The 16068-nt window shown below is 50.5% G+C and overlaps 1 long non-coding RNA gene across 1 annotated transcript in view; it reads left to right on the top strand.

Annotated features, from left to right (window-relative positions):
- LOC138498155 (uncharacterized) overlaps window positions 1-5199 on the top strand; it is a 46329-nt gene extending 41130 nt beyond the window's left edge. Inside the window, exon 3 of the long non-coding RNA XR_011278709.1 lies at window positions 4801-5199. This is a non-coding gene — a long non-coding RNA (uncharacterized lncRNA). The remainder of the gene's footprint in view (window positions 1-4800) is intronic.
- The last annotated feature ends 10869 nt before the right edge of the window (window positions 5200-16068 follow it).

The raw sequence follows: 16068 nt of genomic DNA, 5'->3' as shown, positions 1-16068 counted from the left end.
ATATGCACCGCCATCCCCCCTCTACTGAAGGTAGTGTCTGTGCTCCACTTCCTGGCCATGGGCACCTACCAGCACATAGTGGGGCAGATGCATGGCATATCACAACCTTTTTTATCATGCATGCTGAACCAAGTGATGGATGCCCTCCTGAAACACTCAAGCGACTACATATTCCTACCACATACTGCCCAGGAGATCTTTGACACTAAAGTTGGCTTCCATGCACTGGCAGGCATGCCAAACTGTATCAGTGCACTTGACTGCACCCATGTTGAATTGGTGGTCCTGCATGCCATGGAGGTGGTGTACCACAATCGTAAGCTATACCACACATACCATCAATGTGCAGCTCTAGCAAGTTCATCACACATTGCAATGCCTGATATCCCGGATCAACTCATGACTCAATGGTCCTGCAGAACTCCACGCTACCACGCTACATGGAGCGACATGGCTGGCTGCTTGGTAAGTTTCATGACAGGCACATGGCAGTGTAATGGGGGGAGAGATGTGATTGGGGTGGTGACTACGCATTGTCCATACTGCAAAACTATGTGCCCCAAAGCATCCCAAGTGAACATGACACCCAGACACCATAGTAATGATGGAAGCTGCACACCAAACATGAACATAAACATCAATGACAGTATGCCTGACTTGCAACCAGCCCATATCCCACAACACGTTCACTGCACATCTTCAGACCTCACCCTCTGTAACACAATCCAGCAACATGCTGTGAGTATGCACAATGTAAATGAACACAGCAAAACACAACACAGGACATGCATCCATGAGTGCGCACAAATGAATCCCACCAAGGGAACACACTGCCCGTCACTGGGCCACCACCATAGCAGGGAATAATAAGCTCTGAATGAGAAATCATGATGGAACTTGTGCCAATGCTGCTAGTAAAAAAATCATAATAATCACTACACATCACATTAATGATACCAAACACAGCGGTAGGCATCCACAGTGCATGAACACCAGCAAGGAAGTGGACACCCTGCATCATCTGGACGACGTAATCCACGCCATTAGACCATGGGACATCACACATTGTGGCACATTAAAATGTGTGCATACATCCAGGGACATGTGCATGTGAACAACAAATATCTGCAAGCATGAAAGTGATAAGTACAAGTGTCACATTAGTAATTGACTCACACATACCTTATTTTGCTCCCATGCAGGTGATGCTGGCTATCCCTTGAAGCCGTGGCTCCTCACCCCTGTCTGTGACCCGCAGAACAGGCACGAAGAAGACTACAATCAGGCCCATACCTGTACCCGTATGGTGATCGAGCAGACCTTTGGCCTGTTGAAGGCACGGTTTCGCTGCCTCAGCAGGTTGGGTGCGGCACTCCTGTACGGGCATGAGAAGGTGGCCAAGATCATCATGGCATGTGCCATGCTGCACAACATGGGCATCCGACGGAACGTGCCTCTGCCCCCTGACATTGAACAGCAACCATCAGAAGATGAAGAAGATGGGGTTGCACATCATCCCGGTGGTGATGCACAGGAGGGACATGCTGTGCGCCAGTCTATGATAGGACAATATTTCTAAGACACATGGATGCAGATGGTACCATGAATGTGAGACTCAGGGCACTGGGTGTGGGGGTAAATGGACACTATGCACTGTAAAGCAATAAAGCACACATACACAATAAGCAATGTCCAGTCTTGTGATTTGTTGGTACACAACGGGTGTATTAAACAGGAAATATGAAAAAAGTGCTCTGACCCTCCACCTCACACACACACCCTCTGCCTCCCCCACAACCCCCCCACACAGCCCCTCCCTCCTCCCCCTCCCCCACAACTCCCCACACACACCCTACACCCTCCCCCTCCCGCCACAACTACCCCACACCCCCCACCCCCTCCCCCCACAACTCCCCCACACATGGTGTGCAATGGTATGCTACATGAGTCTGCATAAATCTGCACATGCAGGCTGACCCTGCTACTTCTGTCCTCTGTCGGACTACGGGGGCGGCTTGTCGGGGCGCCTCGCATTATGCACAAACCTGCACAGGGGTTCTCGTCTGTGTGGAGCTGGCCGATGACCCTGTGGCCGCATGCTCCACTGTTGGGGCAGGACGCTGAGCCTCCAAGGCATCAGCAATCCTGGCAAGGACCTGCCTAATGCTGACAGCTCCTCACAGATTCGAAAGGTGCTACACTCAATGGCCCCTTTCATGGCCGCAGTGTTCTCTCAGAGCTCCTTCCTCATCAGGTCACCATCTGAGGCGTATTGTTTTACAAACCCAGTCAGCTCTTGCTGCCTCCCCTCCATCTGTGCCATTCTTAACTCCCCATCCCGGACCCATGTGGAGGTGAATGGGACGTCTGGCAAGGGGCCCAATTCAGGTGGGTCCTCTGTGGGGCTCCAGGCCTCTGGTTCTGCCTCTCCTTCAGACTGGACGTGCGTGGTGCCATTGGGTGTGCTTATTGGGGTGTACTGGGGTGTTTGGGCAGGGCTGGGTGTGCCACCAACTTCCATTGAGCAGTTGTCCTCCTTAGGGATGCATACCTCGCCTTGGGATTTTTCTTCATCGCTACTCTGGGGTGCTGTGGCAGCTGCCTCCCCTACCGAGCTGTTAGCAGCAGACAGGGTCCCACCTGCCACTGGCTCGACTGCAGTGGATTCCATGGGTGTCAGCACTGTTGGTATAGCGGCTGTCCTTTGCACCCCTGTGCTTTCCCATCCTGTGCTGCCTTTGCCCTCGGTGGCTGATGTGGCTTGCCTGTGCCCTTGGATGTGAAAGGCATGTTGCTGTCTTCCCTGGCCCTGGCCCTCTTCGATGGTGTGGTGGCCTGTTCAGCATAGTCCTGTACATCGCTGTCTGTATCAGAGCCTGTGGGGGACTAAAAGGGGGACAGTATCAGTGATGGTTGTACATGCATCATGCATACAATGGAATTATTGCAGTTGTACACATTTGATGACTTGCTGTCTTACAGCTGTGGCATACAGGTTGCTTGCTATATGGTGGGGTTATTCAGGCATACGTCTTGTTCACACATGCGTAAGGTGGTGTATGCTGTGTGACATGCCTTTGTGTTGTTTCCCTGTTTGTGGGGTGTGTCTCAGGTATGGCATTGGCATGCTGCATGCATGTGAATGTGACGGTGCTGGGGACAGCATCTAGGTAGTGATGTGTCCATGTGTGTGTGATGGCCCATGCATTGTCTCATATCACAGTCACATTGGTGGCATATCATCATACTTTGTATTACGGTGGTTTGTTTGGACATTCACCTCCATCTGCCGCTAGCGGCGCTCCATGTTCCATATCTCCCACTCCCTCTATGGACTCCATTCCAATGGTGCTGGCACAGGTTTCTTCCCATTGGGTGAGTTTAATGGGTGAGTTGGACCCGCCGCCGGTAGTCAGACCCTGGCTCCGATTGGCTGATAAGATATTGCACACACATAGCCGCAGGTCATCCCAGCGTTTTTTTACATCCTTTACGGTGCAGGGGTGGTGCCAACCACACTGACCTTCTGGGCCACTTGCTCCCATATCTCTTTCTTTTTCAGCTGTGCAGTTCTCTTGAGGTGTGAGGCTAAGACCACGTCTGCATTCTCTGCCAGTGTGTCGGCCAGCATGTTTAGTTGATCCCCTGAGAATCTGTCCTTTCTCTGGCGGGAGGCTCCCTTTTTTATGGCCTTTGGCATTGTGCAGGAGGTGTGGGTGCAGATGTGGCTGGTGGTGTGAGGCTCCAGGTCCTATATCTCGAGGATTGCATTGGATTTTGTTTTTTAAGATGGCCTCCGTGCCATTTCCCGTTTCGGCGCTATGACGTTACTTCCGGTTCCAATAGTACCGGGCCCGTTATTGCCGGACCCGTTATTGCTGGTGCCCATTATTTAGGAGTGGATGAAGGTGGAGGAAGTGTCAGCGCTTTCCATGATGCCGTCAACAGGGGTTTTGGGATCATTTACTGCATGCCGGTACAGACGATACCGGCATGCCGCTACGCGTGTGCACGCATTCTCGTAATCGGCAATCGGACGCTGTTAGCGGCGTCAATGCTACCTGGACAAGGTATTACCTCCACACCGGTAAGGTTTGGATTTTACCACGATTCTCGTAACGAGGCCGTAAGTGTTTGCAACAGTGAAGGGACATGGGGCAAGTGGACTTCCGTGAGAACTGGCAGTGCAGATTTATTCTGCCTTAATGATGTTGGGCCTAGTGAAATCTTTCCATGGAGCTCGACTGGTGCAGTGCTGTCATGCAAGCCTGTGCTTTTCTCATAACTACAAAATGGCGTTTCTTTCTATGTGTCTCCTAATGCCATGCATCTACTTTTCTCGCTATATTGCTTTTTGCACCAAGTTTCAGAGTGCAGGTTTCTCCCCCCTTATACACTACACTGTCTCATAGCGGATTTACCTTACCTGAAAACATTTAGGGGGTGGGATATACTCATTTCCATCCCAACAATAAGGAAACAATATCACACAAAAAGGAAAGGAGGGAACAGACCTCATTATCCCGGCCCCTACATCTGCAGGGATTGCAACATGTACTGAAGCCAGTGACCCCAGCACTCTGCACACACCTGACTGAAAGCAAAGAGTAAGGGGGCAATTAAATGCTGGATTAAAGGCACAGTTTGTGTCTATTGTCTCCTGTTTGTGATGGGCAGAATTCATACAATGATTGCAATGATATTTCCTGATTTTTTTAATGTCTTTGGATTTCTGTTGGAGTAAAGTGGCAGTGCAGTGGGACTAACATTCTTGCATAATAAATGTTTCTATTTACACAGTTCACTTAAGAGGTATTCAAGTGACACATGGAAGAGGCCCCTGTGCTGGCATCTTGTTGGTCGAATTCATTAAAGGTTGGCAGAGAGTGTGCGACAGCCAGTGGGATATGAAGGATGCTGCTGTGGCCTGCAGACAGCTGGGGTGCGGAGTGCCGTACTCAGCTAACTTCGCACCCATCCCCTTACAACAGTTACCTGAACCAGTGTACATGACTGATGTCCAGTGCAGAGGAGATGAGCAGTGCCTGGCAGAGTGTCCATACAGCAACAAGGTCCAAGACTATTGTTATGATGATCTGAGGTATGCAGGCGTCAACTGCACAGGTAAGAGGCAAGCCATCATACCTGCATGACATGTGATCCCCCCCACAAGTGCATATTATGACCTGGGGTCTCGGGAAGTAACATGCAGCTGCAGTTCAAATATTGTACTTTGAAGAAAATGCCTTTGGGTAGAAACTATTAAATATATACTGCACTAGGCCATTGTCCTGATGTGTTAGGAACCTCAGATTAATGCCCACACTAGAATTACAGATATTTAATGTACAGAGAAATCAGACGATAAAATAGAATTGAAGTCATCAATACTATTGACCTGAATGGCAAATCAGTCTGGATCAATATCTTTCCAATGATCAATTACTCCATCCATACAAACCTAAGCAACATTCTGCCAGCTTCATGCAGCCTGGGTGGAATGCTTCTAATTACAGAGAGGGTGCCAGAGATGGGCATAAGTGTACCCCAGCCCATAACATTGCTTTTAAAAATGGTTTTAAAAGTGCTTTATGTATATCACACAAGTAGCATGCATCAGTCTGTACAATTACCATTGAACATACTCCAGCTGTATCAGTGCTTAAAAGGTTGGCACAAATGTCAACCCCCTGCATCCAAGGGGCACTTTTCTGTGATCCCCCTTTGAGTCAGGACAGCCTTATGGAAGCCTTTGATGGTGGCCAGAAATGTCAGACGTCTCCTGATAGACAGCTCCTGCTCAATGCTAACATGACTATAATGTTAGCAACACATCCCTTCCCCTACTCATTTCAGGAAAAGCCTGGGTTCTGGTGGAATATGGGGAAAGTCTATCACTCCTGGCAAGTTGCCAAATGATGTGTTTGTGATGAAATGACAGCCCTGGAAGAGTACAAGAGTGAGCAGTTAGTAAACCACCTACTCAGCCATACCACTCCTGCAAGCCACCCTCGATCCAAGAGATAAAGATGAAACTGGCACAGTCAAGAGACATTCCTTATTTTCCTTTTGTGTTAATGTGGACCAACAGAAGGCTATACCCTGAGAAGAGAAGCATGTGGCCTGATGGAGGCTATACCCTGAGAAGAGAGGCGTGTGGCCCGATGGGAGGCTGTACCCTGAGAAGAGAAGCATGTGGCACAATGGAAGGCATTGCCCCAAGAAGAGAAGCATGTGGCCCGATGGAAGGCTATACCCTGAGAAGAGAAGCATGTGGTACAATGGAAGGCATTGCCCCAAGAAGAGAGGCATGTGGCCCGATGGAAGGCTATGCCCTGAGAAGAGAGGCATGTGGCCCGATGGAAGGCTATACACTGAGAAGAAAGGCATGTGGCCTGATGGAAGGCTATGACCCGGGAAGAGAGGCATGAGGCCCGATGGAAGGCTTTACCCTGAGAAGAGAAGCATGTGGAAGGCTATACCCTGAGAAGAGAGGCATGTGGCCCAATGGAAGGCTGTACCCTGAGAAGAGAAGCATGTGGAAGGCTATACCCTGAGAAGAGAGGCATGCGGACCGATGGAAGGCTATACCCTGAGAAGAGAAGCATGTGGCCCGATGGAAGGCTATACCCTGAGAAGAGAAGCATGTGGCCCAATGGAAGGCATTGCCCCAAGAAGAGAGGCATGTGGCCCAATGGAAGGCTATGCCCCGAGAAGAGAGGCATGTGGCCAGATGGAAGGCTATACCCTGAGAATAGAGGCGTGTGGCACGATGGAAGGCTATGCCCCAGGAAGAGAGAAATGTGGCCCGATGGAAGGCTATACCCTGAGAAGAGAAGCATGTGGCAGGCTATAGCCTGAGAAGAGAGGCATGTGGCCCGATAAAAGATTGTACCCTGAGAAGCGAAGCATGTGGAAGGCTATACCCTGAGAAGAGAGGCATGCGGCCTGATGGAAGGCTATGCCCCGGGAAGAGTGGCATGTGTCCCAATGGAAGGCTATACCCTGAGAAGAGAAGCATGTGGCCTGATGGAAGGCTATACCCTGTGAAGAGAGGCATGTGGCCTGAGGGAAGGCTATACCCTGAGAAGAGAGGCATGTGGCCCGATGGAAGGCTATACCCTGAGAAGAGAGGCATGTGGCCTAATGGAAGGCTATACCCTGAGAAGAGAAGCATGTGGCCCGATGGAAGGCTATACCATGAGAAGAGAGGCATGTGGCCCGATGGAAGGCTATACCCTGAGAAGAGAGGCATGTGGCCCAATGGAAGGCTATACCCTGAGAAGAGAGGCATGTGGCCTGAGGGAAGGCTATACCCGGAGAAGAGAGGCATGTGGCCCGATGGAAGGCTATACCATGAGAAGAGAAGTATGTGGCCCGATGGAAGCCTATACCCTGAGAAGAGAGGCATGTGGCCCGATGGAAGGCTATACCCTGAGAAGAGAGGCATGTGGCCTGATGGAAGGCTAGAAACTGAGAAGAGATGCATGTGGCCCGATGGAAGGCTATGCCCCGGGAAGAGTGGCATGTGTCCCAATGGAAGGCTATACCCTGAGAAGAGAAGCATGTGGCCCGATGGAAGGCTATACCCTGAGAAGAGAGGCATGTGGCTTGAGGGAAGGTTATGCCCTGAGATGAGAGGCATGTGGCCCGATGGAAGGCTATACCCTGAGAAGAGAGGCATGTGGCCCGATGGAAGGCTATACCCTGAGAAGAGAGGCTGGTGGCAAGATGGAAGGCTATACCCTGAGAAGAGAGGCATGTGGCCCGATGGAAAGGCTATACCCTGAGAAGAGAGGTACATGTGATAATAGTAGTAACACAAAAAGCAACAGCACACTGGTCCAAAATAAAGAATGTCCAGTCAAAGTTCTTTAAAAATATATAATGAATAAATCACATCAATAGTAAAAAATAACAATACTAGAAAACACACCACACAAACCCACGCCTTTGGAGAAAACACAGCATTTCTGAAATTAGAAAGAAGAAATATGATACATTGAACAGTGCTACCAAAAGTATATGCCTTTGTTGAAAAATGTTCAAATGGATGACTTAGCAGTCTCTACAGTCCCAAAAGTGGACCAATGTGTCTGGGGCATCTTAACAGTACATTCCCAGGTCCCTTTTAGGGAACAGTAAGGAATGTGTGTTCAGACCACACGTCCCTTACTGGTCCCCCTATGGGGGCTCAAATGGGAATGGGGAATGGGGAATGATTTGTTCAGTGGGGACTTACCGGTCCCGCCAGGGTCGGACTGCACCAGTAAGTCCCCATTGAACAAGACTTGTGTCGGACCCATTATTGGAGGCAGTCATGGTGCAAATATCACCATGATTACCACCAATCTCGGAATGAGGCCCTTTGTCTGGGAACAGGCGACTTCATAGTCGAAGGGGTGGGACAAGAGGCAAGGCGCTGCTTTACCTGTTGCCTGGTCTTGATTCTGGTATCAGTTTAGACAGCTGTTGAGTTGCTCATCCTGCGCAGAGTTGTTCCCGGAGTGCAGCTCCTCTTAATGGAAAGATAAGCTGGGTGTGGAGTATCGCGGTCAGTCACCAGCGCCGACGCCCCCAGCATCTCCGACAAAACCACTTGCACACCACTGACGTGGTAGTGGGTGCTTTTGAGTGTTTGGTCGGGTCACCACAGGCTCCTCCTCCTTTCCGTTAAAGGAGACTCATCACCACACAGGTCCTTGAGAAATAAATGTCTGTGCAGAAAGCCAATTTCTTTCTTTTTTCAGCAAATGGAATGGAAAGGCAGCAGCAAGGTGGTCCAGTACTGACACCGACATCACCATTTGCGCACCTTTATAGTTTCTTCTTCTGTTTATGATGTCATATGACAACTTCTTGGCTGCCAATTTTTACAAATGGGCATTGGACCACCACCTCTATGACGACTTCCTGTCCTTAATGAGCAGCTTCATTGTGCATACCAGCTCAGGAGTATTTATTCCAACAGGTTAGTTCCCCTAGTCCTTGGTACATTAATAATGTTTACCAAGCAGCTTTTAGTCCAGTTCATAAAGCACATGGTCACATGAGTCAATCCACAGGTACCCAGAATCCAGGCCCAGGAATAGAAGAGTGCCATGGTGGAAAGGATCCAGGAGCTCTGGCTCAGACGAGGACCGCCAAGGTTGCCAGGGTCAAGTAGTAGTGGGTCAAGGGGGTTCACTAGCACTCCTGCATTCCAAAATTGCTGAGTCTTCTCTGTCCAGAACAGGGTTGAAGAAGACGCGTAGTTATCAGGCAAACCACCAGATGAAGATCTCAGCCCCAGAAGGACCAAATTAATTACTTTAATCAGGGAAGAATTTTTAAGAGCCCTAGAGGAGGGTCATGCTCCTGACTTGACAGCACCAGGAAGCCCATACCACCCTCATGCAGAGAACCTCAGGGAGAAGCAGACTCAACCCGTTATATCTCCGACAATTGAAAGGAATTCAGGTAATGAGGAAGACCCAGACGCCTCCTGTCATTTACTTCAAACAAGTGGCATAAACAGCCGGGTGACAGCTGGTCCACTGGGCTTGTTGCATAGTCCTGCTCCTCATGATCAAAATCCAATGGGCCTTCCAAGCTGTGAATCACAATGGATTCACCCCGTATGATAATCTAAATCAGGGTATCCTGGAGTCAATAGGTGAGCAAAGGGTAAAACTTCAACATATCTGATTATGGTAAGCTAAGCCGCTGCAGCAGATGTCTTAGCGAGTGAAGGAATTACTAAATACGTGGCTGAGGCAGAAAACCTATTAGAAGGCAACATACTTGATGGTTTTAGGGCAGTTTATAGAGTATCTTCCCCCAAAGAGGCCATTTGGACTGCTAATGCCTGTAAGATATCTACATATTAGCAAGATGCATGCATGGGGAGTAAGAACCCCAGTGAAGCAAATGCTGAAAATCAGCCCTGCCACGGGAAGGTACAGTCCTGCACAGACTCAACTGGAACTGAAGGCCGCACATCCCCATCAAGAAAGCCAAAATAGACTAATACCCTCTCAGTGTCTGGAAATGGGAATACAGTGCTTTGCCTGTGGGAAGCCTGGGCATACAGCTAGAATTTACCCTCATCAGCAGAAAGAGGAACGCTTGGAGATTGGACTCCTGAATTGTGGATGCCAGTAACATTCTCTACAGGAGCAGAATAAGAGCCAGTGACAAAACCAACTGACCTGGAGAACCTTCTGGATTGATTATCAGAAGAGGAGGCCATAGACCACCATTCATGAACAGTAAACACTACTGCAGAGGCAGACCAACAATTCAGCCAGTGAAAGTGCTGCTGGACGCAGAATAAACAGATCTTATGGCCAAACTTGTGTCCGTGAAAGACTCAATACTGGTTCATTGTCTCATATGAGCTCTGTCCATGGGGACATGGACCTATATCCTCAGGCACATGTAAAGGAACAGATATTGGCCCAAGCTCTGACAGTAGACATGATAGTGATTCCCGTGCTGCCTCAAGAGGTTCTCCTTAGGACAGATTTCCGTCTATTCCACCAGTGCATGGAAATCCTACAGCTGAAAGCTTCAAACCCCAGAATCCCACAGTGAACTAGAGAACTCGAGAAAGAAGGGCGGTGGTGGGGCTCAGAAGAAGGTGTGAGGTATTTGTAAGAGTACGGGGGACTCAGTCCGTAATATCCGCTCATCCTCATGTGCATTAATGTAGATGTGGATACCACCCTCTGTCACCTGATCCCTATCAGTATTTGTTCCACCCAGAATTGTCTCTCTTGTATTTTAGGACCACAATGACCAGAATCCCTTGCAGATGCAAAGGGAAAAACCAAACAGCAACAGACAAATGTTGCTCATGACACAGTCTGCACAAACTAGCCAAGGATCAATCCCCATCTTGGCATCAACTTTTCCCGGCAAAAGAAAGATTAATTGTGCTACACATAGAATGCAATGAAAGTGCAGATACTTCAGAAAGACCTGTGCAAAGGAAGGGGGCGGGGTTAAGAGGGTTTTTAAAGCTTTCCATCTGTGTAACCCAGCCCTAGGCAAAACGACAGGCACAGATTGGTCCACAGAGTCAGGTGAGCACTGGAACAAATGGAAGATGTGAATAGAACCAGGAAGAGAGCAGAGTAAAATGAGAATGACAGATACGGGTTGAATGGTTGAGGTCAGGAGGGATGGAGGCAGACAGAGACCAGGCAGAGGTTGGGCGGTGGAGTGGAATGCTAACCAGCTGTTGGTAACATTGGTGCTGTGCACAAGTGAGCTATTGGTTGTGAGAGAGGTACCATGTGAGCACAGTTTGTGGAGCGTGTGTGTTTAAAAGTGAACAGGAAGAGAGAAACAAAGATTGAGAGTCAGAAGTGCAGGGGAATTCAAAGAAAGTGAATGATCATAAGTTGTGGAGGAGTTCAAGGTAATAGTTAGAATAGTGGTGAGGGCAGAGTAAAGCAACAGGGGACATATTAAGAGAGAGTGTAATACAAATAGGGATAATGTACATAGATGGGGGAGTTTGTGAAGGAGAGGAAAGGTGAGAGGAGAGAAAATAAGCGAGAAGCTGAGAGGTGACAGAGAAGGCTGATGAGAGAGGAGAGGCATGAGGAAAAAGGAAATGATTAGGGTGAATAAAGGGGAGAGGAGAGAGAGTAGCTTGGTAGAGTGAACGTAAAGGGGATCAGGGATAGGAGAGAAAAGGAGTGACTGAGGGAGAAGGTGAGCCAGAGTTATGACATCATTCCTGTTGAGTTGCTTTGGTATTTATAGGTTAGCATACCCCTATAAGATCCCCAGAGGAAGGCACATAGACACAGCATTTGCTTTTAGCCCTGGCATATAGCCAGACCTTGATGGTAGGTGTTGCAGATCTATAATTGGAAATTCTTGATCTTATCGATGCCAGGGTTAGGGTGGATGGACCACACGGGAGACCGGGATAAGGAAGGTCATGGCTGAAGCCTGTCTGCAATAATACCAACATCATACCACTCATTTATAATATTTGTGAAAGAGCGATCCTTGAGTCATCCTTCAAAGTATGGCCGTTCATAAGGCATTGAGGATATGTGATGTCATTCTGGGATCCATCATTTCCCAATAGAGAGGCTTCCCACACAAAGAAAATGGGTGGGAGATCAGAGCAAAGGTGCATGATTCATGGGTGACTGCAGCCACTGAAATGGGTGGGAGTCCAGAGCAGAGGTGCATGATACATGGGTGACCGCAGCCACTGAAATGGGTGGGAGTCCAGAGCAGAGGTGCATGATTCATGGGTGACCGCAGTCACTGAAATGGGTGGGAGTCCAGAGCAGAGGTGCATGATTCATGGGTGACCGCAGTCACTGAAATGGGTGGGAGTCCAGAGCAGAGGTGCATGATTCATGGGTGACCGCAGTCACTGAAATGGGTGGGAGTCCAGAGCAGAGGTGCATGATTCATGGGTGACCGCAGCCACTGAAATGGGTGGGAGTCCAGAGCAGAGGTGCATGATACATGGGTGACTGCAGCCACTGAAATAGGTGGCAGTCTAGAGCAGAGTTGCATGATTCATGGGTGACCGCAGCTACTGAAATGGGTGGGAGTCCAGAGCAGAGGTGCATGATTCATGGATTCATGGGTGACCGCAGCCACTGAAATGAGTGGGAGTCTAGAGCGGAGGTGCATGATTCATGGGTGACTGCAGCCACTGAAATGGGTGGCAGTCCAGAGCAGAGTTGCATGATTCATGGGTGACCGCAGCCACTGAAATGGGTGGGAGTCCAGAGCAGAGGTGCATGATTCATGGATGACTGCAGCCACTGAAATAGGCGGGAGTCCAGAGCAGAGGTGCATGATTCATGGGTGACTGCAGCCACTGAAAAGGGCGGGAGTCCAGAGCAGAGGTGCATGATTCATGGGTGACTGCAGCCACTGAAATAGGTGGGAGTCCAGAGCAGAGGTGCATGATTCATGGGTGACTGCGGCCACTGAAATGGGTGGGAGTCCAGAGCAGAAGTGCATGATTCATGGGTGACTGCAGCCACTGAAATGGGCGGGAGTCCAGAGCAGAGGTGCATGATTCATTGGTGACCGCAGCCCCTGAAATGGGTGGCAGTCCAGAGCAGAGGTGCATGATTCATTGGTGACCGCAGCCCCTGAAATGGGTGGCAGTCCAGAGCAGGGGTGCATGATTCATGGGTGACCGCAGCCACTGAAATGGGTGGCAGTCCAGAGCAGAGGTGCATGATTCATGGGTGACCGCAGTCACTGAAATGGGTGGGAGTCCAGAGCAGAGGTGCATGATTCATGGGTGACTGCAGCTACTGAAATGGGTGGCAGTCCAGAGCAGAGGTGCATGATTCATGGGTGACCGCAGCCACTGAAATGGGTGGGAGTTCAGAGCAGTGGTGCATGATTCATGGGTGACCGCAGCCACTGAAATGGGTAGCAGTCCAGAGCAGAGGTGCATGATTCATGGGTGACCGCAGCCACTGAAATGGGTGGGAGTCCAGAGCAGAGGTGCATGATTCATGGATGACTGCAGCCACTGAAATGGGTGGGAGTCCAGAGCCGAGGTGCATGATTAATAGTGACCGCAGCCACTGAAATGGGTGGGAGTCCAGAGCCGAGGTGCATGATTAATGGTGACCGCAGGCACTGAAATGGGTGGGAGTCAGAGCAGAGGTGCATGATTCATGGGTGATCACGGCCACTGAATTGGGTGGCAATCCAGAGCAGAGGTGCATGATTAATAGTGACCGCAGCCACTGAAATGGGTGGGAGTCCAGAGCCGAGGTGCATGATTAATGGTGACCGCAGCCACTGAAATGGGTGGGAGTCCAGAGCGGAGGTGCATGATTCATGGGTGACCACGGCCACTGTAATGGGTGGGAGTGCAGAGCCGAGGTGCATGATTCATGGGTGACTGCAGCCACTGAAATGGGTGGCAGTCCAGAGCAGAGGTGCCTGATTCATGGGTGACTGCAGCCACTGAAATGGGTTGGAGGACGGAGCAGAGGTGCATGATTCATGGGTGACCACAGCCCCTGAAATGGGTGGGGTCCATAGCAGAGATGCATGATTCATGGATGTCCAAAATGCGTGGGAGTCCAGAGCCGAGGTGCATGATTCATGGGTGACCACAGCCACTGAAATAGGTGGGAGTCCACAGCTGAGGTGTTTGATTAATGGGTGACTGCAGCTACTGAAATGGGTGGGAGACCGGAGCAGAGGTGCATGATTCATGGGTGACTGCAGCCACTGAAATGGGTGGGAGTCCAGAGCAGAGGTGCATGATTCATGGTTGACTGCAGCCACTGAAATGGGTGGAAGTCCAGAGCAGAGGTGTATGATTCATGGGTGACCGCAGCTACTAAAATGGGTGGGAGTCCAGAGCAGAGGTGCATGATTCATGGGTGACCGCAGCCACTGAAATGGGTGGGAGTCCAGAGCAGAGGTGCATGATTCATGGGTGACCGCAGCTACTGAAATGGGTGGGAGTCCAGAGCAGAGGTGCATGATTCATGGGTGACCGCAGCCACTGAAATGGGTGGGAGTCCAGAGCCGAGGTGCATGATTCATGGGTGGCCGAAGCCACTGAAATGGGTGGGAGTCCAGAGCCGAGGTGCATGATTCATGGGTGACCGCAGCTACTGAAATGGGTGGGAGTCCAGAGCAAAGGTGCATGATTCATGGGTGACGGCAGATACTGAAATGGGTGGGAGTCCAGAGCAAAGGTGCATGATTCATGGGTGACGGCAGATACTGAAATGGGTGGGAGTCCAGAGCAAAGGTGCATGATTCATGGGTGACCGCAGCTACTGAAATGGGTGGGAGTCCAGAGCAGAGGTGCATGATTCATGGGTGACCGCAGCCACTGAAATGGGTGGGAGTCCAGAGCAGAGGTGCATGATTCATGGGTGACCGCAGCCACTGAAATGGGTGGGAGTCCAGAGCCGAGGTGCATGATTCATGGGTGGCCGCAGCCACTGAAATGGGTGGGAGTCCAGAGCCGAGGTGCATGATTCATGGGTGACCGCAGCTACTGAAATGGGTGGGAGTCCAGAGCAAAGGTGCATGATTCATGGGTGACCGCAGATACTGAAATGGGTGGGAGTCAAGAGCAAAGGTGCATGATTCATGGGTGACCGCAGCTACTGAAATGGGTGGGAGTCCAGAGCAAAGGTGCATGATTCATGGGTGACCACAGCCACTGAAATGGGTGGGAGTCCAGAGCAGAGGTGCATGATTCATGGGTGACCGCAGCCACTGAAATGGGTGGGAGTCAAGAGCAGAGGTGCATGATTCATGGGTGACCGCAGCCACTGAAATGGGTGGGAGTCCAGAGCAGAGGTGCATGATTCATGGGTGACCGCAGCTACTGAAATGGGTGGGAGATCAGAGCGGAGGTGCATGATTCATGGGTGACCGCAGCCACTGAAATGGGTGGGAGTCCCGAGCGGAGGTGCATGATTCATGGGTGACCGCAGCCACTGAAATGGGTGGGAGTCCAGAGCGGAGGTGCATGATTCATGGGTGACCGCAGCCACTGAAATGGGTGGGAGTCCAGAGCGGAGGTGCATGATTCATGGGTGACCGCATCTACTGAAATGGGTGGGAGTCCAGAGCGGAGGTGCATGATTCATGGGTGACCGCAGCCACTGAAATGGGTGGGAGTCCAGAGCGGAGGTGCATGATTCATGGGTGACCGCAGCCACTGAAATGGGTGGGAGTCCAGAGCAGAGGTGCATGATTCATGGATGACCGCAGCCACTGAAATTGGTGGGAGATCAGAGCAGAGGTGCATGATTCATGGGTGAATGCAGCTACTGAAATGGGTGGCAGTCCAGAGCAGAGGTGCATGATTCATGGGTGACTGCAGCCACCGAAATGGGTGGGAGTCCAGAGCAGAGGTGCATTATTCATGGGTGACCGCAGCTACCGAAATGGGTGGGAGTCCAGAGCAAAGGTTCATGATTCATGGGCGACCGCAGCTACTGAAATGGGTGGGAGTCCAGAGCCGAAGTGTATGATTAATGGTGACCGCAGCCACTGAAATGGGTGGGAGTCCAGAGCCGCGGTGCATGATTAATGGGTGACTGC

Source organism: Ambystoma mexicanum, chromosome 5q, assembly GCF_040938575.1.
Source record: "Ambystoma mexicanum isolate Mex_15411 chromosome 5q, UKY_AmexF1_1, whole genome shotgun sequence".
NCBI lineage: Eukaryota > Metazoa > Chordata > Amphibia > Caudata > Ambystomatidae > Ambystoma > Ambystoma mexicanum.
Note: the sequence above shows the minus strand (reverse complement) of the source record. Positions and strands in the feature narration are given on the sequence as shown.